The following is a 26,871-nucleotide window of genomic DNA, read 5'->3' as shown; positions in this document are numbered from 1 at the left end:
TGTGGAGGGGGATATAATGGAGAAATGAAATATGTAACCACGAAAAAACCACCAAATCCGTGGTTACAAAAATTGGGACTTTTCATGATTATATAACCATCGAATGAACCACAGATTTACAACACCATACCTCATAATTTTAAGAACAATGGAAACAAACATAGTTTCATAGAAAACCATACATTAATGAACCATGGGAAACCACCATCCAAACAGGGGGTTAGGGTTGATAACAAGAACACATCAACGGCGCCTCTTCACCCCTTTTACCCATTTCCTTTTTCAGAAAATAGTCAAACCTTTAAGCCTAAATGAAGCTTTTGATTTTCCATTCTCGAATAATTTTCCAGATGCCCCTGCATCTCTGTTCCCTCGTTTCCTCTTTCAAAGAATTGCCAAACCCCTTAAGTCGAAAGGAAGCTTTTCTTTTGCCATTCTTGAATGCTCTTCCAGATCGCCTCTCTGTATCATGTCCATTTTCACGCTTCAAGGGGTACGAATCTCTCCTTTCCAGCGAGGGTCTCAATATTTTGGGCAAAGCGTTCAAAATTTCAACGTCCATATTCAAATGGTTGACCCCTTAATTCAAAAATCCCGCTCAAAAATCTAAACCCTAGTTTCGTCCTATATATACTAGCGTTTGGAGTTAATTGAAAAAAAAAGGGGAACGCCATCACATTTCCACCATAACCAAAATTTGCATATCATTTTACATTACTGTATTTTATCTTTGGTTTGAAAGCTTCGGTTAATCCGAGCGTGTCCGCATTCATCTTCTTTTGAGCGTGGATCTGTGACCTAAAGTCTTAGTTCACTGCCTCCGAAAAAGGTAATCTTCTTACCCCATCTTAGTGTTCTGTTTGCCTGCAAATGTATTGTTTTTCATGTTCTTCTTTCTGCGTGCTTTTAATTTAGCAAGAGTTAATTTTGTGTGCCAAGTATATTCAGTCATTTATTTTCAGCATTTTGGGGTTCTACTTCATGTTTTCTGTCGTTATAAGTAGTCGATGATTTTGTTTTGCAGTTTTCCCTGTTTCCAATTATTTTGTGCTTTGAAAGATATAATGCACCCCTTTCCGACATGTTTGTTTAAATTCATTATGGTTTAAACTTTAAAAGTTTATTTGGGTTTACCTGCTTCATTATGAATAAATTCGTTATTTTCCTCCATGTTTTTGGTGTTTTTTTTTTCTATTTTCCAGTTCCATGTGTTTTCATTTTCGTGTAGATAGCTTAATTTCGTTTAAGTTTTCCTGGCTAATCAGTTTCTTTTTTTTCTTTTCTTCCGATGCTGAGAGCATGAAGTTAACTAATATTATGTTCTCTCTTTGTGTTTTCACTTAATCTATGAGAATACTTGTGCTAATGTTAGTTGTAGTTCAATTGAGCGCCATGCTTGTAGCTTTTAAGGAGTTAAAACTTGATTACTTGTCCTCTTTAATCAAAATATGCCTAGGTTTATTCAATATGTCGCGTTCCAGTTTTGAAGTCTGATTAAATCTTTAGTCATTGCTCTCGAGTAGTTGTTCATGATGTCGACCAATTGCTTTAGTACTTGAAGGATGACATGTTAAAAAATGCAAATGTTGAAATATCTGTACCGGACATGTGTATTTTGCCTCTGCTTGCTAGATTTGTATTATGTCCTATTCTTATTGTCTTTTTATTATGGCGGGTTTGAGAAGTTAAGAGTCTTTTTCCCCGTATAGCATAACCATAGTTGGATGTTTCCTGCTTAAGAGATTCTCCAATTAGCTTGAATTCCCTCGTGTTTCTTCCTAAGCATGTTAACAAAAGGTTCGATGAAATAAAAATGATTGGTCAGTATGCCTCCTTTTTCCCTTTCTCCTATTCTGTTTTTCTAGGAAGTTGAATGGATGGTATAATGGCCAAGTATGGAAAAAATGATCCTTTGGTTGTGCATATTCTTTGTCAAACATGAGTGTTTTATGTAATTTTTCTTGAGATTTGAAATCCTTGCACCCAGTAATTCCTTTTTGTTGAATGATATGTTTGCAATGTTGAGCTTTAAATGTATGCCAATGTGTTTATGTGGCTCATGAGAACCTCTGTATTCTTTCCATGTCGTCTAAAGTGGAATGATGAATTTGAGTTGCTTCTGTTGCTTGGCCCCCTTTATCTCATTGAATATCATAGCAGTTTTAAGGAGTGAATACGCTGAGTGTATTGATATATATCTTCTGTAAATGTATGCATACATGTATGTTTAAGGCCACTTAAAAAATGAGTGGAGTGTTCTGCTGCCTCCCCCCCCCCCCCCCCCCGTTTTCTGAAATTACTTTCTGACCATTCAAATCTTGTATTGCTTTGAGTCCTGCTTTTGTTTATTATTTACGTGATGTTTTTATTTTGTTTCAGCCATTGCTTTCTCTTTATTTAAAGTATAGGTCTTGTAAATCCCCACTGTACTAATCCTTTTTCTTTCATTTGTATGCATGACCCTCTCGTATGAGTCCAAGGGGCTCATCTTCTTCCTGCATTCGGTGTTGGGCTAAAGCCCAACATGATATTCCTTATCGAGTCAATCCTTCATCAGCCGTGTAGTAAAAGGGATTTTGGGCCAAAGCCCATATGGCAGAACCAGACTGCAGTGGCCTAAAATGGGCCAGATCTATTTAATTATATTTGTCCCTCCACTTTATTTTGTGTATTTGATTTGTATTGCATGACTAACATTTTACCTTGTTTTTGTTTTCTTAGCTTAGATGAATCCTAGTGGAATACTTGGGGATAGTTTACTGATAATGAGTAGTTAGAGTTTGAGTTTGCCTTCGAAATAACGTATTTAAAGGTTTAATAATTTAGCCTATTTCGTCAGTTCAAAATTTTTGTTAATTACTCTTTTACAAGTTTAAAATGGGTTGAGTGATCCAATTAAGAATTAAGTCTGATTTCAAAATTATCCATCTACTTCAAATTATATCCTAACGTTATTTTATAAGCCCTTTTTTAAAGTTTTATGGTTAATTCTATATAAAGACATTAAATGATCATTTCTAGTAGTGGTTGGAGATGAATCTTTTCCCAAATTTAATTTAAATTCTTACTTTCCAAACAAGGCCCAAAAGAGGATAGTTATATTTTTTAAACTACTTTTCACATAACAGTAGGGAGCTAATTTGTTTATTGCTTTCTTGATCTTATTTTGTCACTTAATAAATTTAAGCAGTTAAAATTAATTGATACGCAATCATTGAATCGTTTCAAATGCATATTAGTATATTGACTAATCCAACACATTTTTTTAGTATAATATGGCTAAAGTCTTTTCTATAAATTACTATCTTATTTAAATTTAAATAGCTAGGGAGCTAATTTGTTTATTGTTTTCTTGATCTTATTTTGTCACTTAATAAATTTAAGCAGTCAAAATCAATTGATACGCAATCATTGAATCATTTCAAATGCATATTAGTATATTGACTAATCTAGCACATTTTTTTAGTATAATATGGCTAAAGTCTTTTCTATAAATTACTATCTTATTTAAATTTAAATAGCAGTCTTATATTTTCCATTTGAAATCTTGATAATATTTACAAACTGTTTTCCTAAACATTTAAAATGCTATATTTATATTTTCTAGTCTTAATTAAATAACCTAAGTTTGACCGGTTAATCGTTTTTAAACGGATTTTAAAGGATGCCTAACCCCTTCCCTTTAGGATAACTAAGAATCCTTACCTAGAATCACATTAATTAAGCAGACCATTAACGGAGGTTTAGTTAGCTTTACCTTAGTGAATAATTAGGTGTCCTAATTCACCGTTTAAATAATTAGGTGGCGACTCCTTAAGTTAAATAATTTGGGAATCACCAATATGTTGTACTCCGATTTGACCCGTTTAAAATGGGGTATAACAGCGTCCATAAAAGAAAGGACGTCCGTACGAGTAAGGTACTGAGTATGTAAGGCATGAATGATAACATGATAATATGTAGAGAACATGAACAACAACATAATAAGGAAATATGGAAGATATAAGAAAAAGGTATAACTGTAACTGCTTGCCTCTTAAGGCGGAATCATGCATGCTCACTTTTACCTAAAAAACATATCACACGTCCGGGGTAATAACATCATAAACTTTCTGAATCAAATAACATCATTAGCTCGCGTCTTGGTCTCCCGCGTCCGGGGTAATCATCTCACTCCGCCCACTAGTGGTGCTACCCGTGCCATATAGACACAGTGTTATTATCATCATCCATAAGCCGCCCACTACGCCCAGCGTAGAGGTGCTGCCCGGCCGTATAGGCACGGTGTAATCATCCATAAGCCGCCCACTACGCCCTCCGTAGTGGTGCTTCCCGGCCGTATAGGCGCGGTGTAATCATCATAACATAAGCATGCATAAGAGCCCAATCAAAAGCTATAACTCCATCGGAGTGACGTAAGGTCGGTAACCTCTGATTGTATAATGGAATAATCATGATCGTCGTCTCTCACCTTGAAGGAACTAGCATTATGACGTGAGACTATCAATTGTAACACCTCGTATCTTGGAACTCATGTTAGACTTGTAACGTTAGAGTTCTAGTGGAAAAACTGAAGGTTTGAACGTTTTCCGAAAATGGTTGATAGGCCTACTTCGGGCAGCCATAACTCCTTGATTAGTTTGGAATTTTGGAAAGTACCCTTAATGAAAGTTGTAGTACGTAGAAAAATCTTTCTAACGATATAAGGACCAGGCCAATCAGAGGTCGGATCAAGGAGATACGATCGTCTAAATATGGCAAATAGTAAGACACTTGAAATTCTATAGAATCGGCTAAGTTATCGATACGTCTGCCTTCCAGTCAAATGTCGTGAAAATCCGTTGGGAATTTGAGAAAACTTAAAACCTGAAATTGTAGCTCTTTGAAATAGCTTTCCAACGGTATATTGTGGAGCCCAAACAGAGCTCTGTACAAAAAGTTATGACCATTTTATCGAACACTGCATAGAATCGACACACCATGTTTACAATTTATTTCATGAAACCATGTTTACAAGTTATTTCATGAAATCATGTTTACAAGTTATTTCGTGAAATCATGATTACAAGTTATTTCACGAAAATCATGGGCTTCTTAGCCAACTATATCATGTTCATGTTTTTGGGAATTGCTTAGTTAACCGAGAAGGCTCAGATAGCCTGAAACTACGTTGCCACCGTAGGATAAGGGTTGTCAGCAAGGAGGCAACACCTTCATTATGCAGTTTGGATCCTTACATGCTTATTATTACTTAAATCTCATATCCCTGGCAAGGTGTGAGTGTTCTGCTGGTAGGACGCAAGTACCAGATCATGTTGTCAGTTATACTATAGCACTCCCCACGTTACAAACAGTTATATATACATGTATTTCCATTGATTTACTGTTTTCAAACTTTACTTATATGTATTCATGTTCACGTTCATGTCCAGGTTTTCAGTTTCACTTCTTATCATGTTATTCCATGTCCCGTGTTTTTTTCTTTCAGGTACTTTACATACTAGTACATTCAATGTGCTGACGTCCCCTTTCTATTGCCCGGGGGCCTGCATTTCACGATGCAGGTATTGATTGACAGGACAGCAGATTTGCTCGTTAGGACATTGCTCGTATAAGTTTTTGGTGAGCCCCATCTCATTCGGGGTTCTGTCTTTACTTCTATTTATGTCAGTTATGCATTTAAGGTATGCCGAGGGCCTTGTCCCGGTGAACAATTTAGCAGACAGATTCGCGTCAGAGGGTTCATAGACTAGTCAGTTGTCATGTTCAGTTAAATTGGCCTTAATGGCATTCATGATATGATAATAATAATATTTTCAGACTTATGATTATTGAACTTCATGTTTTCACAATTCATGCATGTTTACTTTATATTCCGCATCAGCTCATGTCCCATGTAGACTCCGCAAGTCATGTGGTTCGCTCGGTCACATGCAGCAAGGCACCGAGTGCTGTGTTACGCCCAGGCCATGGTTTGGGGCGTGACAAAGCTTGGTATCAGAGCCTAGGTTCAAGGTTTTAGGGAGTCTATGAAACCGTGTCCAGTGGGGTTACTTTTATATGTGTGTGCGCGCCACACATATAAACAGTTGACCACCAAGACATTTAAGTTTGTCTCACTTCTTTCAATTCTAGATCGTGCAATAGAGCTATGTTCTCAGAAATCACTCGGACTCGTGTGTTGTTTCCTGTTCTACCGAATACGCCTCATCTCAATAGATGAGGAAGATGTAAATCTAATCATTATCGATGTGTTGCTTTCAGATAGAGTCATCATGAATTATTCTAACTCGTGCCATGAAGCTTAGAGTGGTAAGTAACATTCTTTTCCATCGAATTCTGAACGTATCAATGTGTAAGCGGCAAGAAGGAAATTGACATGCCAAATAGTGCATGGTGTGTTTATCAGGTGTTAGTACCATTTGAAAGACAAATTTCGGTATGGTAGCACACGTAGGTTATATACCCTATAGAGTAAGTTTATTTGGACTCTTTGACCATGGAGCTATAGTATAAGGGTGATGGTTCATATTTAAGACCCCACGAGGTAGGATGTTATGAAGTTAACCACAACAGGCATAAATTGTCCACGGTAGTTTTGAGCAGGAAATAGCTTAAGAGCCAACCACCTGTAATACTAGAAAGTCTCAACCTTTTCTAGGATATATATAGTAGTTTTGAGCAGGAAATAGCCTAAGAGTCAACCACCTGTAATACTGGAAAGTCTCAACCTTTTCTAGGATATATATATATATATATATATATATATATATATATTTGTCATATGATCTATGCACATGACTAAGAAAGGGCTAATGCGATAAGAAAACCACGAGCAAACGATATTGATTTTTTTTTAGGGTTGGTTTTTAAATTATTTAAGCTTATTCAGGTCAGACCTAGAGAGATGACGTTAGTAAGTTACTACAAGAGGCAGATATTACTATGAGATAAAAGATATGACAATTCCCTCTTAGGGTTATGTTATTAAGTATTTTATCCCTGATGTGTATAGTATGGTATAATTTTGAAAGTGGGGGTTAGTTGTTTCAATTTCTCGTTTGTGACAGATGAAATTTACCTAAGTGTGATCTATGTCTATAGTTCAGAAAGATAGTATACAATCCAAGAATAGAGTCAGATGAGGAGGAAAAGTTAGAAATAGCCTTATATTTCACTTTAGTACTCAGAGGAGAATTAGAGAATATGATACTAGCAAGTGGTAACAGAAGCTTAGTAAGTAAGTTTGAGTAGATACAATGAATTAGAATTTTTTAGCAGAGTTAGTAGAAGTATGATTTGAGTTACTTAGTCAAGTAAATACTAGTGAGTGGGCAACCGTCTAAATACACCGAAGGCGCGTTAGAACCCAAAGGGTTTAAGTTAAATTCGAGGTATAGACATGGGTGAAAGAAGAAAACCATCTAAGCAGTAAGAGAGCAATCTACAGAAGAAGAACCTTTAAGAATGATCAGAAAAGAGTTTTCCCCAAGACTGACAAAGCCAGGTTACGCCAGTTATGTACATTAGAAACCCATTCATTTAAGTAATACAATTTTCCTACTAAGTAAGACTTGCTTGAAGTAAGCTAAATAAATGAGTTGTCAGTATTTTAGAGGAAATTAGCAGAACCACTAGATGACCACTTATCGCTAACTTAAGGGATCCACAGGCTTTAGACGTCTACTTTTGAACTAAGGGGGAGATAATATGATAAGGTGTCGATATAGATGTTGTGTTTCGTAAGTTGATAGGCATCAGAGGATAATGTCAGAAGATCACAGTTTCATGTAGCCAAGATAAGGTGCGTAGAAGATGATTTTTTTTATGCTCGTTGAGATCAAGTACTAGGTACTTATGTTATGAGATAAAGTTCTAGATCGAATAGTGGGTTTTAAGGGTGTAACGTTTCCAATTCCAGAATAATTCATGCACTATGTAGTACCAATGCCCAAATGTACTCTACACATGCCTAGCATACCTATCTGATGCCCTTGTTAAAGCTTTACACTCCATGTTTAAGATACAAGAATTAAGACTCCATACAATTGTAAGCTATGCAAGGGAATGTTCTTTCATGTTTCTCACATCAGGTTGTACTCATGTCCAAGGTTAAAGACTACATTCATGTCTCACGTATCTATCGTGCTTTTATACCCATGACCACGTTCTAGCTTATAAGTGCTTTCCGAATATGATGTTGATTTTGATAATGATTGAGGAGAAAGTAACACAATATTTTAAAGACTAAGAATCCTATGGAATGCCCACATGGTCCTTGAACAAGGGAAAAATGCCTTAGGTAAATGATTTATTTCAACTCCAAAGATATGCTACCTACGTTCTCACGTACTCGTGCCCATGACCGACTTCTTTGAGCAACCACATATAGAAATAGCATAACAGTGGGGTTGGTAGGTAATGATAAGAGTAAGTCAAGATGGATGTCCTACCCACGATTCTACGTAACTCATGCTTATGTTCCTCTAGCTACTGTGTTAAAGCAGCTTGTAGCTTGGCACAAAGGATGCCATTTTCTTTTCCGAAGTACCTATGCCCTGTTTAAGTTCAAGGTAACTTTCTACTTATGCCTTAGGTGCTTCACGAACGAACCATTCATGCCTATGATCCTTTCCTTCATGAGTTTTATTTTATAATGAGGGTGTCGACTTACAGTAATAAAAGTAAACTATGTTTAACCATGCCCCATTCTGTAAGTATAGCTAAGTTCCAAAAGTGATATCTTATCCATCCCTATGTCTCTAAGTACTCAAGAGTCAAGCCTACAACTTATACTCCATTTAAGTCACACTTATGTCTTATTCACACTTCAATATTCATGACCTAATGTCCAAATGTCAGGGTATGTAGCTTCGAAGTACTTATGTAAACGTCGTGTCTCTCATGCCCCATGCCATGCTACTCATGTATTCATGTCTTATGCCATATTAGTCCCATTTCCATGTATACATGTTCCATGTTATGTTCTTCAGTCTGATGTACCCATGTCACGTCTATCTTCGAAGATGAAGTGTCTGATTCGTATGAATGATCCCTTTCTCTCACTCTTAATGATCCGCTTACAATAAAAAGCAAGGTAAGCCAAGATATTCATATCTATGTTTCAGAGCGAACAAGGTAAGGTTCGAAGTAAGGTATGTTCCAAGTTCATAGTGAGATCCCTTCAGGTATTCTATGGTACTAATTATCTCAAAAATATTCTACTCAGATTTGATGTATCATGTCATGCCTACGCTAGAGCTTCATGAATACCTATGTTAGAATCATATTCCTAGTATATGTCATACGCACGGAGTTGCACTTACATTCAGAGCCTAAGTCGTACTCTTATCTCGTATGTCTATCGTGGTAACGCATGAACATCTATGATCAAGTCTCTAAGTGTTCAGACCCTACCTGCGCTCAGTATTCAACCCTCATGTTGTAACAATCATGTTTTCGACATTCAGATCTCATGTTGATGTCCATGTTTACACGTGTTTGTATCTTATAAAAGTTTAGCACTCATGTTTTCATGCCAGCCAGTCTTCATGTATTTATGTCTCACATCATACTCCTCATGTCCAGGTAATCATGTCATGTTCGTGCCTATTTTCCAGTACTCATGTCATTCATGCCTACAAATTCTCTTCCAAACCCCATGTATAGTAATCATGTAATCATTCAACCAATAATCATGTGTTCAGGACAACTCAGTATTCATGTTAGCCACATTCAAGATTCAGTAATTAAGATTATGCCATATCATACGTATTAAGATACCCTGTGAGGTTTATGTTGATACTTTAGTTAGCTGACAGGCGTTTGAAAAATGTCGTGAGAGTTCGAATTACGAAGGAAGTCCTGCCATAATTTTCGTAAATTCTAGTGTTAGTAGTAACTCTTAATCATTATTATGAATCGAGGACAATAATTTCATGATTTTAGTTCATGTCGGTGCTACTCAGTTTCATGTTCCCATGTACATGTTTATATGTAATCACGTATTCAGTTCTCATGATCCATGATTATGTTTTCATGTAATCATGTCAAGCTCTTATGTTTCATGTCATTTTCATCACGTGCATGTATTCATGCCATGTCCAGTCCCATACCTAACCAAGACCCATCATTCGAGGACGAATGATCCCAAGGGGGAGATATTGTAACACCTCGTATCTTGGAACTCATGTTAGACTCGTAACGTTAGAGTTCAAGTGGAAAACTGAAGGTTTGAACGTTTTCTGAAAATGGTTGATAGGCAGCCATAACTCCTTGATTAGTTAGGAATTTGGGAAAGTACCCTTAATGAAAGTTGTAGTACGTAGAAATACCTTTCTAACAACATAAGTACCAGGCCAATCAGAGGTCAGAGCAAGGAGATATGATCGTCTAAATATGGCTAATAGTAAGGCACTTGAAATTCTATAGAATCGGCTAAGTTTTCGATACGTCTGCCTTCCAGTCAAATTTCATGAAAATCTGTTGGGAATTTGAGAAAAATTAAAACATGAAATTGTAGCTCTTTTAAATAGCTTTCCAACGGTATATTGTGGAGCCCAAATAGAGCTCTGTACAAGAAGTTATGACCATTTTACCGAACACTGCATAGAATCGACACACGGGGCGCGTGAGGGCGCGTGCGATGGCCTCGCATCGCGGGACGATGATAACGTCCAAATCTACTCCTCAAAGAGAAAGTGTACACGGTCGTATGCAATATAATTTACCCAACTATGAGTCGGGGTCGATCCCACAGAGAATAATATACTAGGCGATTAAGAAAGTAAGGAACTTTCACCAACTAAGCTAAAGCCAAACGATAGATAATATTTTGGTTTTTAAGAAAATTATAACTAATGCGGAAATGTAAACTAACCTAGAAAGCGAGTAAAATGATCAATAGCCACAAGTTTGGATACAAAGGAAATTACACTCAAGTAACGATCCAATGTATTTCACGAATTTACAACTAAGAACGGGTTTATGTTAATAGATAATGATTTCTAAAATCTCATTGAAAGTCTTCCAAGCAAATCAATGAATTTCACTCTAAGCTTTTCCAAGCCTTAGAGTGTGATATTAGGCACAATCAATTTAACCTCAAGTAATTATCATCTTCCGAGCTCAAGTTATTAGATGGGTTTAATGACCCAAATTCTTGTTAATCAATCTTTCCCAACCTAGATTTCCTCTTCCGAGCTCAATCAAAGTAAATGGGTGAGTCCTAGGGTTAGCTAATCCCTTTGGAAACATTCAAGAACGAGATCAATTAAAGAAACAATAACCCACTTCATTAGGAATAAAAAATTATTCAATACATAAGCATAACAAGAGTTTCAAACCAAACTTTAATCAAGAATATTTTTATAAACAAGATTCAAGTCATGAAATAGAAAGCTACACACTTAAATAATCAATAGAAAGCAAGGAATTGAAGAAATGAATTAAAGGTTTAAGAAATGCTCAACCAAATCTTCATATCTTCAACCCCAAAGTGTGGTGTAGAAACCTAGTCTCCAAACTTGATGAAAAACGGCCAAAGATGTTAATGATATGCCCCAAGTCTCTCTTTTGTAGCTGCCCTAATTTTCCCAAGTTTAAAAAATGACAAAATATGCCCCAGATTTCAGTTTTTGCAGTTCTGCCCATTTTTTGCAGTTCTGTCCCGGTTTTGCAAAACTGTCCACTTTTGACAGTTTTGCAAAACTGTGCAGTTTTTGTCCATTTTGGCCTCTTTTTGACTTTATTTTCGCTTGGTTTCTTCCAATCACTTCTAAATCACATAAACCTATAAAATGGAAGTAAACGACATTAAATACACTATTTTTTTAATCAAAACATAGCAACAATCTAAGATTAAAGAAGAAATAAGTTGGTAAAATACCAACTTATCAAACCCCCAAACTTAAACTATTGCTTGTCCTCAAGCAAATCAAATTATAATTTCCTTCAAAGGACTCAATTCAAAAGTGCACCAACATCATACCAAGTCAAAAATGTCTACTTTAAGCACAAACACATGACTTTGATTGGTACCAACAATTAATCCAAAACATATGAATCGCCAACTTTTTTCTCAAAAACTTCATTTTCATTTCAAGGGCTCAAACACCAAGTTAATCAAAGTAGCAATCACGTCATGACACTAAAGCTTCAAAATTTGCCTCATTATCACAAAACAACTTTCTTTTGTTCATTCCTCTCAATTGGAAAATGGAACAAATTCACAACTGAAATTCTCATGTGCCCTCACACTCAAGAGAGAATCCCACACTTAGAAAATATAATTCAAATGAGATATCAAATAGAAAGAATTAACTCTCTCTCTCACAAAGATGTTCAAATGCACACAAGTAGTACCATAAGCTTGCCCTTCATGTATTTCTCCACTAATGCAGACACACTTGGTTCAAAATCAATTAGGACTTAAAGGGTTGTGATTTAGGCTTTTGGTTAAGGTAGAGCACAATTTGGGTAAAAGTGACTCAAAACCTCCCTAAGCACTACAATTTTCAACATTCAAAGCACACTTCCTTTGAAACTTTTCCACTCCTTTCTTCATTTTTTCATTTCAGCACTTAGTCTTCCCATTAATCACAACTCTTTATTCTTCCTTCATTTTTCTTTTCCTTTTTTTTCTTTTTCAAAATAACAAGGAAGTTTTCATTTTTTTTCCCACCTTTTCACCTTTAAAGTAACTCCCACATAACAACTTTTTCCAACCATCACCCCCAAACTTAGGCTTTTAGCCTATGTTTGCACTTTCAAGGAGGTAGAGTACCAAAAGATGAATCAATGAACAACAGGGTAAAACTTGTACATTGGTTGTCAAAGAAAAGGTTAAAGGCTCAAAAGGGGTTAACTAGGGAAAACATGCAAGGGTAGGATATTTAAGGCGCAAAAACGGTCCAAGGAAGGCCTAACATCATTTTTTAAACCAAGTGTAGTCTAGGATTTCGCCTTGAAACACATTCCGGGCAAGTTCTAGACCACAAGTAATGCAAAAGAACTCACAAAAACCTCACCACATTTGACACATGCAAACTCAAGTGAAATATGTATTCAAAAACCAATTGAACAAAATGAACTCACAAAGTCAGTCATAGCCTAAAGAGACTAATTAGTGAGAGTAAGAGCCAAAAATTGAATCTAAAAGTCACAACAAGAATCCTTACTTCAATCGTTTTTTTTTCTTTTTTCAGTGGCACATTTTGTGGCCCATGGTGCGTTCCGCAAGTTGAGTTTGCGGGAGCAGGCCAAACGCATACCGTGTCAGAAGGTGGCCAGTTACATAATTCTTGTGGCAAGACTTGCGACTTCACATGCGGCTTAGCATGTTGAACATGTGAAGCTGCAGTGACACCGCAAACTCTGATCCATTCATCATCATTTTTTTTTTCAAAAATCAAGAATTCATACGCCAAGGTTTAAATAAGTTGGTACCAACAAGCCAAAAATTGGTCAAGGGGAACACCATTTTTACTCCGAAATCACCTAACTAAGAACGGAAATAAAATAATAAAAGTGACTAATCCACAACATGCCAACAAAAAAGTTTTTAAACTTTAAGCAAGTTCCATTTGTAACAACAACTATCCACAGCTAAACCAACAGTCACAAAATAAGCCCGGCAAGGGCACACAATCAAGCATAACCAAAATATAATGTGTTACCACATGCCACCCCCAACTAAAAATATTGCAGTGTCCTCACTGCACAATGGCCAGTTTTTTTTTTTTTTTTTTTTTTTTTTTGCAACTGGACAGTTTTGCAGAAACTGGACAGTTCTGCAGAAACTGTTCAATTTTGCAAAAACTGGACAGTTTTGCAAAAACTGTGCAAAACAGTCCTGTTAACAGTGCTGCAATTTTCAGCAGCTACTGGTTTAGGGCTGTCAGGAAATTCGACCTGCTCAAAACAACTTCAAAAATTCTGAAACTTTGCAGATTAGTTAAAAGCCATAAACTAAACTATTCTAAAAAATAAAATTTCAAAAACGATTAAAATTTTTTAAAAGGATGGGTTGCCTCCCACCAAGTGCTTAAGTTAACGTCGCGGCACGACGGTTACCTTTACCACTTTTCCCTCCATTTGGAAGATATGAATTTGCGCTCCCACTTTGAATCAAGATTCCGGTGATGCTCGTGAGGCGGTGGTAGGAAAGCAAAGAAGCCAACTCTCGGGTGTCGCATTTTGCACTTCTTGGCCCGTAAGTGAGGCATGCCATTTTGTTTTCTTGGCATAGTAAACTTCAAAATGAAAACACTTTGTTCTTCATCTCCAAAATTCTCCATAGGCTCGGTTAGTTCAACTTTTTCACTAACCAAGCATAATGTTGAAAAATGGCTGGAATGCGGTCTAAGGTGCACCATTTTCAAATTCGCTCCATTTTTGACATCCTCGCCCACAAATGAACTAGAGTCCTCAAAAATTATTTTGTGAACCTTTTTATTCAACTCTAGTATCATTTCTTCAATCTCGGCATCTTGCATTATTTTTGGATTGGTCGGTTGGCAATTCACCATTAGCTCATGAAAATCGATCTTGACATTTTCTTCATTGGAAACCAACTCAAAATTACAATCCATGGCCCTTTGATATTGAGCATTACATGCTTCAATCTTTGCATTCAATTCGGCCTCCAATTTCCGGATAGCAATTTCAAGTAGCTCCATTTCTTGACTTTGCTCAACATGCATTTTTAGAAATTCTTCCATCATCCGTGAAATGCCTTCACGGTGATCTCCATAGGCTTCAAGTTGTTGAGCTTGATTCATTAGCCAATCTTGGCTCAAAATTTCCATTTTGTCAAGTTTTTCTTCATTGTGAGAGTCGTCCAACTCTTGTAAAAGTCCATCCATGGTGAGATATACCTTTTGGATAGTTTCATCATCTCCATGTTGAACTTCTTCCCACAATTTGGTCAAGACTTGCCCATAATTTTTATTCCTCCCCATTATGCTTTTCAAAATTTCCTCAACTTCTTCTTTTTGAGAATTGGAGATTTCTTCATCAATATTTTGCTCTTCTTCAAGTTGAACCATTTCTTCAATTTCACAACTTTCGTTGTGGTCACAAGAATTTTTGGGCTCATCTTTTAAACTTGAAATCTCTTCTTCAACCATTTCATTTTGAGGAGTCGACACTTCCATGACAATTGAGGAATTGGCATCCTCAAATGAATCATTCATTCTTTTCATAGCTTCTCCATTTTCTAAAACGGATTGTTGGACGAGTTTTCGCTCTTCCTCCATTTTAGCTTCCCGATCTAAGTATGTTTGGAGCATTGCCATGATGCCTTGATGTCCGGCACTTTGTCCTTTACTTGTCATGTCATTGTTCCTATCAAACTCAAAAGCACAACTAGCATTTTCGTTAGAACAACTTGGGGAGGGGAAGCAAAATAATTGGGACAATCACCCCAATGTCCACCTTGACCACCACATATATTACAAATATTCCCATCATAGGATTGAGACGGTGCACACATCTCTCTCCCGGGAGCATTTTCACAATCTTGCCAAAAGTGGGGTCCTCTACAATATGGACATGGGTCATCAAAATATGAATTGCAACCATCAAACATATTTTCATTCCAAGATGCCATAGAGACAAAAGTAAAAATAAAAGAAAAACTAAACACAAAACACACAAAAAAATAATCACAAACACATTTTCACAAGTTTGGACCAAAGCAAGTAAGCTAAAATCCCAAACTAACCCAAATACGCCAAATTGTTCCCCGGCAACGGCGCCAAAATTGATAACGTCCAAATCCACTCCTCAAAGAGAAAGTGTACTCGGTCGTATGCAATATAATTTACCCAACTATGAGTCGGGGTCGATCCCACAGAGAACAATATACTAGGCGATTAAGAAAGTAAGGAACTTTCACCAACTAAGCTAAAGCCAAACGATAGATAATATTTTGGTTTTTGAGAAAATTATAACTAATGCGGAAATGTAAACTAACCTAGAAAGCGAGTAAAATGATCAATAGCCACAAGTTTGGATACAAAGGAAATTACACTCAAGTAACGATCCAATGTATTTCACGATTTTACAACTAAGAACGGGTTTATGTTAATAGATAATGATTTCTAAAATCTCATTGAAAGTCTTCCAACCAAATCAATGAAATTCACTCTAAGCTTTTCCAAGCCTTAGAGTGTGATATTAGGCACAATCAATTTAACCTCAAGTAACTATCCTCTTCCGAGCTCAAGTTATTAGATGGGTTTAATGACCCAAATTCTTGTTAATCAATCTTTCCCAACCTAGATTTCCTCTTCCGAGCTCAATCAAAGTAAATTGGTGAGTCCTAGGGTTAGCTAATCCCTTTGGAAACATTCAAGAACGAGATCAATTAAAGAAACAATAACCCACTTTATTAGGAATGAAAAATCATTCAATACATAAGCATAACAAGAGTTTCAAACCAAACTTTAATCAAGAATATTTTCATAAACAAGATTCAAGTCATGGAATAGAAAGCTACACACTTAGATAATCAATAGAAAGCAAGGAATTGAAGAAATGAATTAAAGGTTTAAGAAATGCTCAACCAAATCTTCGTATCTTCAACCCCAAAGTGTGGTGTAGAAACCAAGTCTCCAAACTTGATGAAAAACTGCCAAAGATGTTAATGATAAGCCCCAAGTCTCTCTTTTGTATCTGCCCTAATTTTTCCAAGTTCAAAAAATGACAAAATATGCCCCAAATTTCAGTTTTTGCAGTTCTGCCCGTTTTTTGCAGTTCTGTCCCGGGTTTGCAAAACTGTCCACTTTTGACAGTTTTTGTCCATTTTGGCCTCTTTTTGACTTTATTTTCGCTTGGTTTCTTCCGATCACTTCTAAATCACATAAACCTACAAAATGGAAGTAAACGACATTAATGCACTAGTTTTTTAATCAAAACATACCAACAATCTAAGATTAAAGAAGAAATAAGTTGGTAAAATACCAACTTATCAGCCGATCGCGCAACTCTGAGTATCGACCTGCAGAATGTCGCGCGATGGCCCCGTATCGCGGACCCATCGTGTAACAGGTCGGGTTCGGGTCAAAAAGTCGGGATTTCGTGTTTTAAGTTATATTTAAGCTTGGGGTTTATTTCCCTAACACCCCAAGTCACAAAAAATTACCCTAAAGTCAGGAAGAACAAGTCCCAAGCCTCAAGAACCCTATAAGGTAAGTTTTATCATGATTCTAGGTTGAATTCAAGTCCCTAATCTCTTTCTAACTTGAGTAAACCCTTCTAATCATTCCAAGTCAATTCTAATATATATATATATCCTTGTAATCTAAGCAAGAAATCATTGTTCATAAACTAGGGTTACCAAGAAACCCATCTCAAGGTTCAAGAATCAAGATTTAGGAAATCTTCTCCATAATTCAAGTCTTTAATTTAAGATTTTGGAGCAATTAAGGTATGTAGAGTTACTATCTACGTGTGGGAACATCATTGTTTTTCCCCACGCCTCATAATCCATAAATTATGATTCTCTACGAAAACTAGGGTTTTCTATACCATGCTCATGACAACCCTAGGTCCATGTCCATGATTATATTATGTGTTCTTAATAACTTGATTTTCAACCAACGCCTTGAATTTTTTTAAGCTTGCAAAAGTTTCTGATTTGAGCTTCAAAAAATATACCCAACTCATCCGACTATAGTCACCAGTTAATAACAGAAAATATCGAGAACCAGCAAGTGATTCTGTGTTCATAGGACCACATAAAATTTGCATGAACAATTTCAAGACAACTAGTGGCTCTGCAAGATCTTCCTACAGGAAAGGATTTTCTATGTTGCTTGCCATATATACAACCTTCACATATATTTTCAATAGATCCTATATTTGGCAAACCATGAACCATCTTATTTTGACTCAGCAATCTCAATCCGCTCATATTCAAGTGTCCATAATGCAAATGCCACAACTTAGATTCTTCAAGGTTTTTCTCACTAACAACTAAGGCTTGTTTAATTTTTGAAACTTCAAGTGGAAACATTTTGTTCTCTGTCATACGAATATTTGCTAAGATTTGACCCGACTTTTTTTCTTAATAATACACGAGCCATTATCAAACAAGACAGAGAATCTATTCAACAATCGCCCAACACTTAGCAACATTATATTACGTTGGTTGATAGAATTACTATTATTCTATCATTGTGTTCTTAATAACTCCATATGATTATTGCGAATCAGTCCGTAATCCATCAAAACTCATATCTTATATTCCATGGGTTCTTGCATGCATGTTTTTAACTAAGAATGATTATTTCATGAATATCCTACATGTCTACAAGTTTTCATGCAACTATATTATATAATTATTTTCATGCTATGATACAAGATACATACATGCTAAATACAAGTTACCATGAAACCATGTTTACAAGTTATTTCATGAAACCATGTTTACAAGTTATTTCATGAAACCATGTTTACAAGTTATTTCGTGAAATCATGATTACAAGTTATTTACAAGTTATTTCACGAAAATCATGGGCTTCTTAGCCAACTATATCATGTTCATGTTTTTGGGAATTGCTTAGTTAACCGAGAAGGCTCAGATAGCCTGAAACTACGTTGCCACCGTAGGATAAGGGTTGTCGACAAGGAGGCAACACCTTCATTCTGCAGTTTGGATCCTTACATGCTTATTATTACTTAAATCTCATATCCCTGGCAAGGTGTGAGTGTTCTGTTGGTATGACGCAAGTACCAGATCATGTTTTCGGTTATACTATAGCACTCCCCACGTTACAAGCAGTTATATATACATGTATTTCCATTGATTTACTGTTTTCAAACTTTACTTATATGTATTCATGTTCACGTTCATGTCCAGGTTTTCAGTTTCACTTCTTATCATGTTATTCCATGTCCCGTGTTTTTTCTTTCAGGTACTTTACATACCAGTACATTCAATGTGCTGACGTCCCCTCTCTATTGCCCGGGGGCCTGCATTTCACGATTCAGGTATTGATTGACAGGACAGCAGATTTGCTCGTTAGGACATTGCTCGTATCAGTTTTTGGTGAGCCCCATCTCATTCGGGGTTGTGTCTTTACTTCTATTTATGTCAGTTATGCATTTAAGGTATGCCGAGGGCCTTGTCCCGGTGAACAGTTTAGCAGACAGATTCGCGTCAGAGGGTTCATAGATTAGTCAGTTGTCATGTTTAGTTAAATTGGCCTTAATGACTACATTACCATAATTCCGCATTCATGATATAATAATAATAATAATATTTTCAGACTTATGATTATTGAACTTCATGTTTTCACAATTCATGCATGTTTACTTTATATTCCGCATCAGCTCATGTCCTATGTAGACTTCGCAAGTCATGTGGTTCACTCGGTCACATGCAGCAAGGCACCGAGTGTCGTGTTATGCTCAGGCCATGGTTTAGGGCGTGACATCAATGAAGAATAACATCAAGGGAAAACATAGAATAAGATCATAAATCTCATAAAGCGTCAATTCTTACACTTTGGAATCTTTAGAAATAGAGTAATCATCAATGAATAAAATTAAGAAAATCAAGAAATAACTCAACCTTCTCATATTCACATTGAAATCATAAGCTTAGGACCTTTGAACATGAAATCGTCATCATAATCATCATAGAAAGCATCTCATCTTTAGTATCATAAGAAATTTTTTAAGAATCATGAACGTCTAACTTTCGGAGGTAAGAAGGGGATGGAAACATATATGGAATCATAACATAGGAATCATGCCTTTGAAAGAAAGGGACTAGCCTTAACATACCTGTTCAGCCTCCAATTAGCTACACTTATTCGTCCGAATTCGCAAGTCTACATTTAAGAGGATTCACGCAATCGTTAGACTCATCGTAGTATATTTGTGCTAAGCTTTCAAGTCAAACTATTTTATATCCTGCCGAAAATCGGGCAGCATCTCCCTTGTTTATATGCCTAGCCCGGAATCTCAATTCAGCAACCAACAACAACAACAACAATACCAACATCAATAACATCATTTCCAACACCAATATGTACCATAAAACAACCCACACACTATTTTCCAACTACCATAACTAACTAACTTACTACACAATTATTTAACGACTTTGTCTCCGAGAATAAGCCTTAAATAATACCAAAAGAGAAAGATTCATACCTTTTTCTTATCCAAACGATAATATCTTCAAGATTTCACCTTGAATCCAAGCCAAATCCGGCGCGAGACAATTCTAGAATCGCAACCATGCGTTATTCGGGCTTGATTAATGCTTCACCACTTGCAAATCACTCAAACCCTCACCTTTTTTTTTGACGAAATTTCCCTTAGTGTTGCTGCTCTCAATCTGATTTTTTTTTTGTGGAAAAAAATGGGGTTTTCCCCTTTTATAAGGTTCAAATTCGGGTCGGGTCACTGTAGCATTTTTACTGTAGCAGTTGTGTAGCAGGTCGGTACTGTAGTAGTTACTGTAGCACGCGTTTCTGCTTTGTCAGCTGAACTTGTAACAACCATAATTTTCTACTCCGATGTCCTATCGATGAGCGGTTTGTTGCATTGGAAACAAGACTCGACGAACTTCATTTTAGGCTTTTGAAACTGAAAGAATATTTTCCGTAGTTTCCTTTCATTCCTTGAATTGTTAATATACAAAAATATCCTACTCAAAATAGGAGAGTACCAAATATTACAAAATATTCTAACCTAAATAAGAGATTACAAAATATTACAAAATATTTACATAATCTATCACACCCCCGCAGTCGAAACGGGAGGTTTACGAACGCTGAGACTGTCACGAAAATCTTCAAAAAGGACCTGAGGAAGACCCTTAGTGAAAATATCTGCAATCTGATATCGCGACGGGACATGAAGGACTCGAACTTGTCCCCGCACAACCTTCTCACGCACAAAATGAATGTCCATCTCAATATGTTTGGTGCGTTGATGTTGCACCGGATTACCAGACAGATATATGGCACTCACATTGTCACAATATACCAATGTAGCTTTGCGAACCGGACAATGTAGTTCCAATAAAAGATTGCGAATCCAGCAAGACTCCGAAACAACATTAGCTACACCCCGATACTCTGCTTCAGCGCTAGACTGAGAAAGAGTTGGTTGTCGCTTTGACGACCAAGAAATCAAGTTGTCACCCAAAAATACACAATACCCCGACGTAGAACGACGAGTGTCTGGACAGCCACCCCAATCTGCATCAGTGTGGGAGACAAGGTAGGTGATCGATGATGGGTAGAGATGCAACCCGTGATCAAGAGTGCCGTGAACATACCGCACAATCCGCTTAAGAGCAAGCATATGATCGTCCCGCGGGTCATGCATATGTAAGCACACCTGTTGGACAGCATATGAAATATCTGGTCTCGTGAAAGTGAGATACTGAAGAGCACCTGCAAGACTACGATAATGAGTGGGATCTTCATAAGGAGCACCCGAAGTAGCACTGACCTTCGGTTTGGTGTCAACCGGAGTGAGAGAGGGCTTGCAAGATGACATACTCGCGCGATCAATGATTTCCTCGGCATACTTACGTTGAGAGAGGAACATCCCCCCTTGTGACGGGTCACAGCAATGCCAAGAAAATAATTCAAAGGACCTAAATCCTTCATAGCAAATTCGGAACCAAGCCTATCCATGATGGAACGACGGAGAGCGTCTGAGGATGCAGTGAGTATAATATCATCAACATAGAGTAATATGTATGCCATTTCAGTCCCCGCATGGTAGATGAACAACGAATTATCAGACCTGCTATTAGAGAAGCCAAGGGAAAACACAAAATCTGCAAAACGTCTATACCAAGCACATGGAGCCTGCTTAAGCCCATAGAGAGACTTACGCAATAGGAAAACATAATCAGGATGTGTGCGATCCCGAAAACCCATAGGTTGATGCATATACACAGTTTCCTTGAGCTCACCGTGAAGAAAAGCATTCTTCACATCCAGTTGATGTATAGGCCAATGCTTTGACAACAAAAGACTAAGAATAGTGCGGATAGTTGCCGGTTTCACAACCGGACTGAACGTCTCACCACAGTCAATGCCAACCTGCTGAGTTTTGCCATAACCTACAAGTCGAGCTTTATGCCTCTCAAAATCACCATTAGACTTTTCTTTATGAGTAAAAATCCATATAGAACGAATAACATTAACATTAGGTGGATGGGGGACCAAATCCCACGCCTTATTCCGAACAAGAGCATCAAATTCATCATTCATAGCCATTTTCCAATTCAGGTCACGAAGAGCGGCCAATGGGTTACGAGGTAGAGAAGATTCGTAACCGTGGTATGTAAGTTAAACAGACGTTTAGGCTTGACAATACCCCGTTGGCTACGGGTGACCATGGTGGGACGGGGAGTAGGGATAGGCGGCTGGACAGGAGCAAGTGGACGGGGGCTGGCAGTCGGGCTAGCTGGGGCTGACAGTCGGTCCAGCTGGGGCTGCCTCACCGTGGGACCAGCAGCGGTGACGGGAGGCAGCGGAGGAGCAGTGGGCTGCTGGGCAGCGGGCGGGGAGGCAGTGGAGAGGGCAGGTGCCGATTTTTGGAGGTGATGAAAAATATAAGGGGAGATCCCTTTATCCAAAAAATCGTATGTATGGGGTGGAGGAGTAGACAAGTTAGCAAAGGGAAACCGAGTCTCATCGAAAACAACATGACGATTAAGGATGATCTTATGTGATGATAAGTCATAGCATTTGTAGCCTCTATGGTTCGATGGGTACCCCAAAAATACACAAGGTGTAGACCGGGCCTGCAACTTATGAATCGTAGTTGATGGGAAAAGAGGGTAGCACAAACACCCAAAGACCCGAAGGTGCAAGTACGTCGGTTCCTTATGATATAGAGCATGGAGGGGAGATTTATGGTTCAATAACTTGCTTGGTAAAATATTAAGTAGGTAAGTTGCCATTTGCAATGCATGATTCCAAAAGGAAGGCGGGAGAGAAGCGTGGGCAAGAAGAGTGCGCACAACATTATTGATAGACCGAATTTTCCTTCCGGCCTTCCCATTTTGTGAAGACGTATGAGGACAAGAAAGACGGAAAGACATCCCATTCGACTCACAAAGACGCCAAAAATCATTATTTTCATATTCTTTCCCATTATCACATTGGACATTTTTTATTTCTCGTTCAAAATACGTTCGGACATGGGCCCGAAATTCTAAAAACTTAGCAAAGACATTAGATTTCCTAGCTAAGGGAAAAGTCCACAAATATTTCGAGAAATCATCCAAGAAAAGAACATAATAACGATGACCAATGGAACTTAAGACAGGAGAAGTCCATAAATCACTATGAATAATATCAAAAGGCATACAAATTAGTTGGAACAAAAGGCAACTTAATATGTTTTCCAAGCATGCAAGAAAGACAAATAATAGAGCAACTAGAACTATTACATTCAATTCTTTTATTTATCCTAAGAGAATTCAAAACTGACGCTCCCAGGTGACCCAAACGATCATGCCAAAGAGAAGAAGACAAAGCACCAAAGGTTGATGGAGAATTGGCTGTGTTTGTGATGGTGGTGGTGATGGGATATAGATCGCCCCTACTCTCACATCTCATTAGTGACATCCCCATCTGAAAATCCTTCACAGAAAACCCATATGGATCAAAATTAACAGACACAGAGTTATCAGTAGTGAACTTTCTAACAAAGATTAAGTTTTTAATGAGTTTTGGGGCGTGGAGGACATGTTTCAACAATAAAAGAGGGTTTGGGGGAGGCAAATGAGTATGACCACAACCGTGAATTGGAATTGAATGACCATTACCAACAACAATACCATGATGATTATTTCTCAAATTAGAATAAGACGAGAGATTACCATTTGTGGATGTCATGTGAGATGTGGCACCGGTGTCCATGTACCACTTCTGGTCCGAAGGATTCAAAGTCATCATATGTATAGCCGATTAGATGTCCGTGGGAGCATAAGACGGGGCATACATCTACTGAAATGGGGAAGCAACATACGCCTGCTGCGGAGGCTGGGGAGCAGGGCTGAGAATGCCCGGCTGTTTGGCCGAGGGCCCTTGCAAAGACGTCGACCATGTGGACCGATACGGGCACGGTGGCACGGCCCATTGTGGCATCCATCCCCAAGCATAATTGGGAAGCTGCCATGGCTGAGGAGACGGCTGACGCGGCCAGCTACCTGGCTGTGGCTGGTGATTTCCGCCGTTGTGACCACGGCTGCCGCCACGGCCAGCTTTGCCGCCAACGTTGCCACAGCTAGCGCCGTTCCGACGGCCATAATTGCGGTCGTTGTTGTTGTTATTTTTGCCCCTGTTATTCACAGCATGACCAGACGAATGAGTATTATAAAAAAAAAATTAGTCGAACCCTCACCACCTGTGGCAGCCACCATCGCCGAAGGAGTAGAGTGGGCCACCTGCATCACCTGTTCTCGTTCCTCCAGAACGAGTGAGGAGCGCGCCTCGGTGAAAGGAGGCAATGGTTTGCTGTGACGAATCTGCGTTCCCACACCCTTGAATGCGTCGGTGAGACCCAAAACAAGCTGAAGAACAAGGCGGGAATTAGAAACCGAAGCCCCTACATTTTTTAACTGATCGGAGATGCTCTTGAGCCTCTGACAATACGCAGACGCGTTCGGGAAGTCTTCCATCCTAGTTGTAGAGAACTCTTGTTCTAGCATAACGGCACGGGAGTTTTGATGGTCCTGGAAGATATCACGCAAGCGATCCCAGGCTTCCATGGTCATTGCTCCAGGTTCAAGAATAGTAGTAAGGAGGTCATTTGAAATCGTGGAATAAATCCACTGGAGCACAGTCGCATCAAGGGTCGACCAAAGTTCTTTGTCGTCATCGGAGGGAGGGGCTGCCTGCGTCCCTTTCTCTGGTGCGATGATATGGTGTATGACCCTATGGGATATGGCGTGGATCCTAAACAATTCCGCCCATGTGTCGTATTGTGCATTCTCCATTTCAAGAACCACAGGAATGTGATTACGGATGTTGGAGACGGCGAAAGCGGGGTGGAAGGATGATTTAGAGGTGGACATGGTGGCGGAAAAAAAAAAAAAAGAGGTGGCAGCCGACGGAGCTAGGGCAGCGGAGAGGAGAGAGGAGAGGAAAAAAAGAAGAAGAAAACCCTAGACTTCTGATACCATGAAAGAATATTTTCCTTAGTTTCCTTTCATTCCTTGAATTGGTTAATATACAAAAATATCCTACTCAAAATAGGAGAGTACCAAATATTACAAAATATTCTAACCTAAATAAGAGATTACAAAATATTTACAGAATCTATCAGAAACACCTTAAAACACTTCATATGCTAAGAGATATCCTTCCCTCAAGTTGGACCAAATTTTTTACACGAAACTTTACCCATCCTTTCTCCAAAGTCGTACTACTCCATTTCTTCCACTCATTTCCTTGTAAAACCTTCCAGTATACCTTATGTACATCATTCACTCATTAAATATACTTAATAATGCTTGATCCTTATATTACAAAGTGGTTTTACTTAACCATAACTCAACGTACTTATGTTTCAAATTTAATAAGTGTTTCTTCCAAGATACGGGGTGTAACAGAAATCCAACTGAATGAATCCACCATTATTGACTTAATGGCGGATACTTTGAGAATTACATGGATATTGCTTGATTGTTTAATATGGGGTGCATATATTATTATTATTATTATTTACATGAGTTGGAGGTAAAAAATAGTACCACATTTTTTTAGACTGTCTAAAAAAGAATGATATATTTTTATGTTTAGAAATCATTTAACCTGATTTAAATGAAAAAATTTAAATTTACACAAATATCTATGACTTGTTTTAGACCACAAGTTTCAAAGATCTTTTTTTAAAAAAAAAACTTTGTGCCTAGTCAAATTATGTCACATAAATTAGGACAGAGAGAGTACATTTTAGTAATATAATTATAGAATTTTTATTACAGAAAGTATTATAATTAAATTAATTGAAAATATCAATAAATTATTTTACTTAGTCTGCTTCTCCCATATATGAATTTCCTGGTTTGATTCTCCAATTGAAAGATTTGAAATACATTTTCTCCTACCAAGTTTCATGCCATGATCTCTTTCTAATCAACAACACTGAAAAACGCTTTTATGTGTCAGCATCTGCTGTAGTCTTAAATTTTTAAGTATAGACCAACTTCATCATTTTAAGAAAATATGTGTATACGTTTCTTGACCGTTTATATTTCGTCTTCTCGATGTTATTCCTCATTATTTGTGTAAGACGTATGCGTCTAAACTTATACCCAAAGATATAAGTTTTAACTCTTTTGGTTTTATGACTTCTTTAGCGATTTTTGTGTTAAATTTAAATCGTTATTTCTTTTTTCCTGAATTTCTCTTCTTTAAATTTCTTTAAGCGAACCTTTACCATTTTCTGAACTTATTATCATTATTTAAATGTCCTTTTTTTTTCTTCTTCATGTGGATCCCACCTTAATTTTTTTTTAATCTCTACTATTATGGAAGAGTGGGCCCCACCTTAATTTTTTACTTATTTATACTATTATAGAAAAGTGGGCCCCAACTTAGTTTTTTTTTAAAAAAAATCTACTATTATATAAGAGTGGGCCCCACCTTAATTTTTTTAAAAAATTTACTATTATAGAAGACCGTTTATATTTCGCCTTCTTGATGTTATTCCTCATTATTGGTGTTAGACGTATGGTATAAGTTTTAATTTTTTTGGTTTTATGACTTCTTTAGCAGTTTTTGTGTTCAATTTAAATCATTATTTTTTTTCCCGAACTTCCCTTCTTTACATTTTCTCTAAGCGCACCTCTACCATTTTCTGAATTTATTATCATTA

The 26,871-nt window shown here is 37.5% G+C and overlaps 1 long non-coding RNA gene across 1 annotated transcript; it reads left to right on the top strand.

Moving 5' to 3' along the window:
- Nucleotides 1-239: 239 nt before the first annotated feature.
- LOC132640463 (uncharacterized) lies at nt 240-5,836 on the top strand. Its single transcript, XR_009582240.1, has 2 exons — nt 240-829; nt 5,489-5,836. It is a non-coding gene; the product is annotated as an uncharacterized LOC132640463 (long non-coding RNA).
- The last annotated feature ends 21,035 nt before the right edge of the window (nt 5,837-26,871 follow it).

This window comes from Lycium barbarum, chromosome 5 (assembly GCF_019175385.1).
Source record: "Lycium barbarum isolate Lr01 chromosome 5, ASM1917538v2, whole genome shotgun sequence".
In the NCBI taxonomy this organism is placed as follows: Eukaryota; Viridiplantae; Streptophyta; class Magnoliopsida; order Solanales; family Solanaceae; genus Lycium; species Lycium barbarum.
Note: the sequence above shows the minus strand (reverse complement) of the source record. Positions and strands in the feature narration are given on the sequence as shown.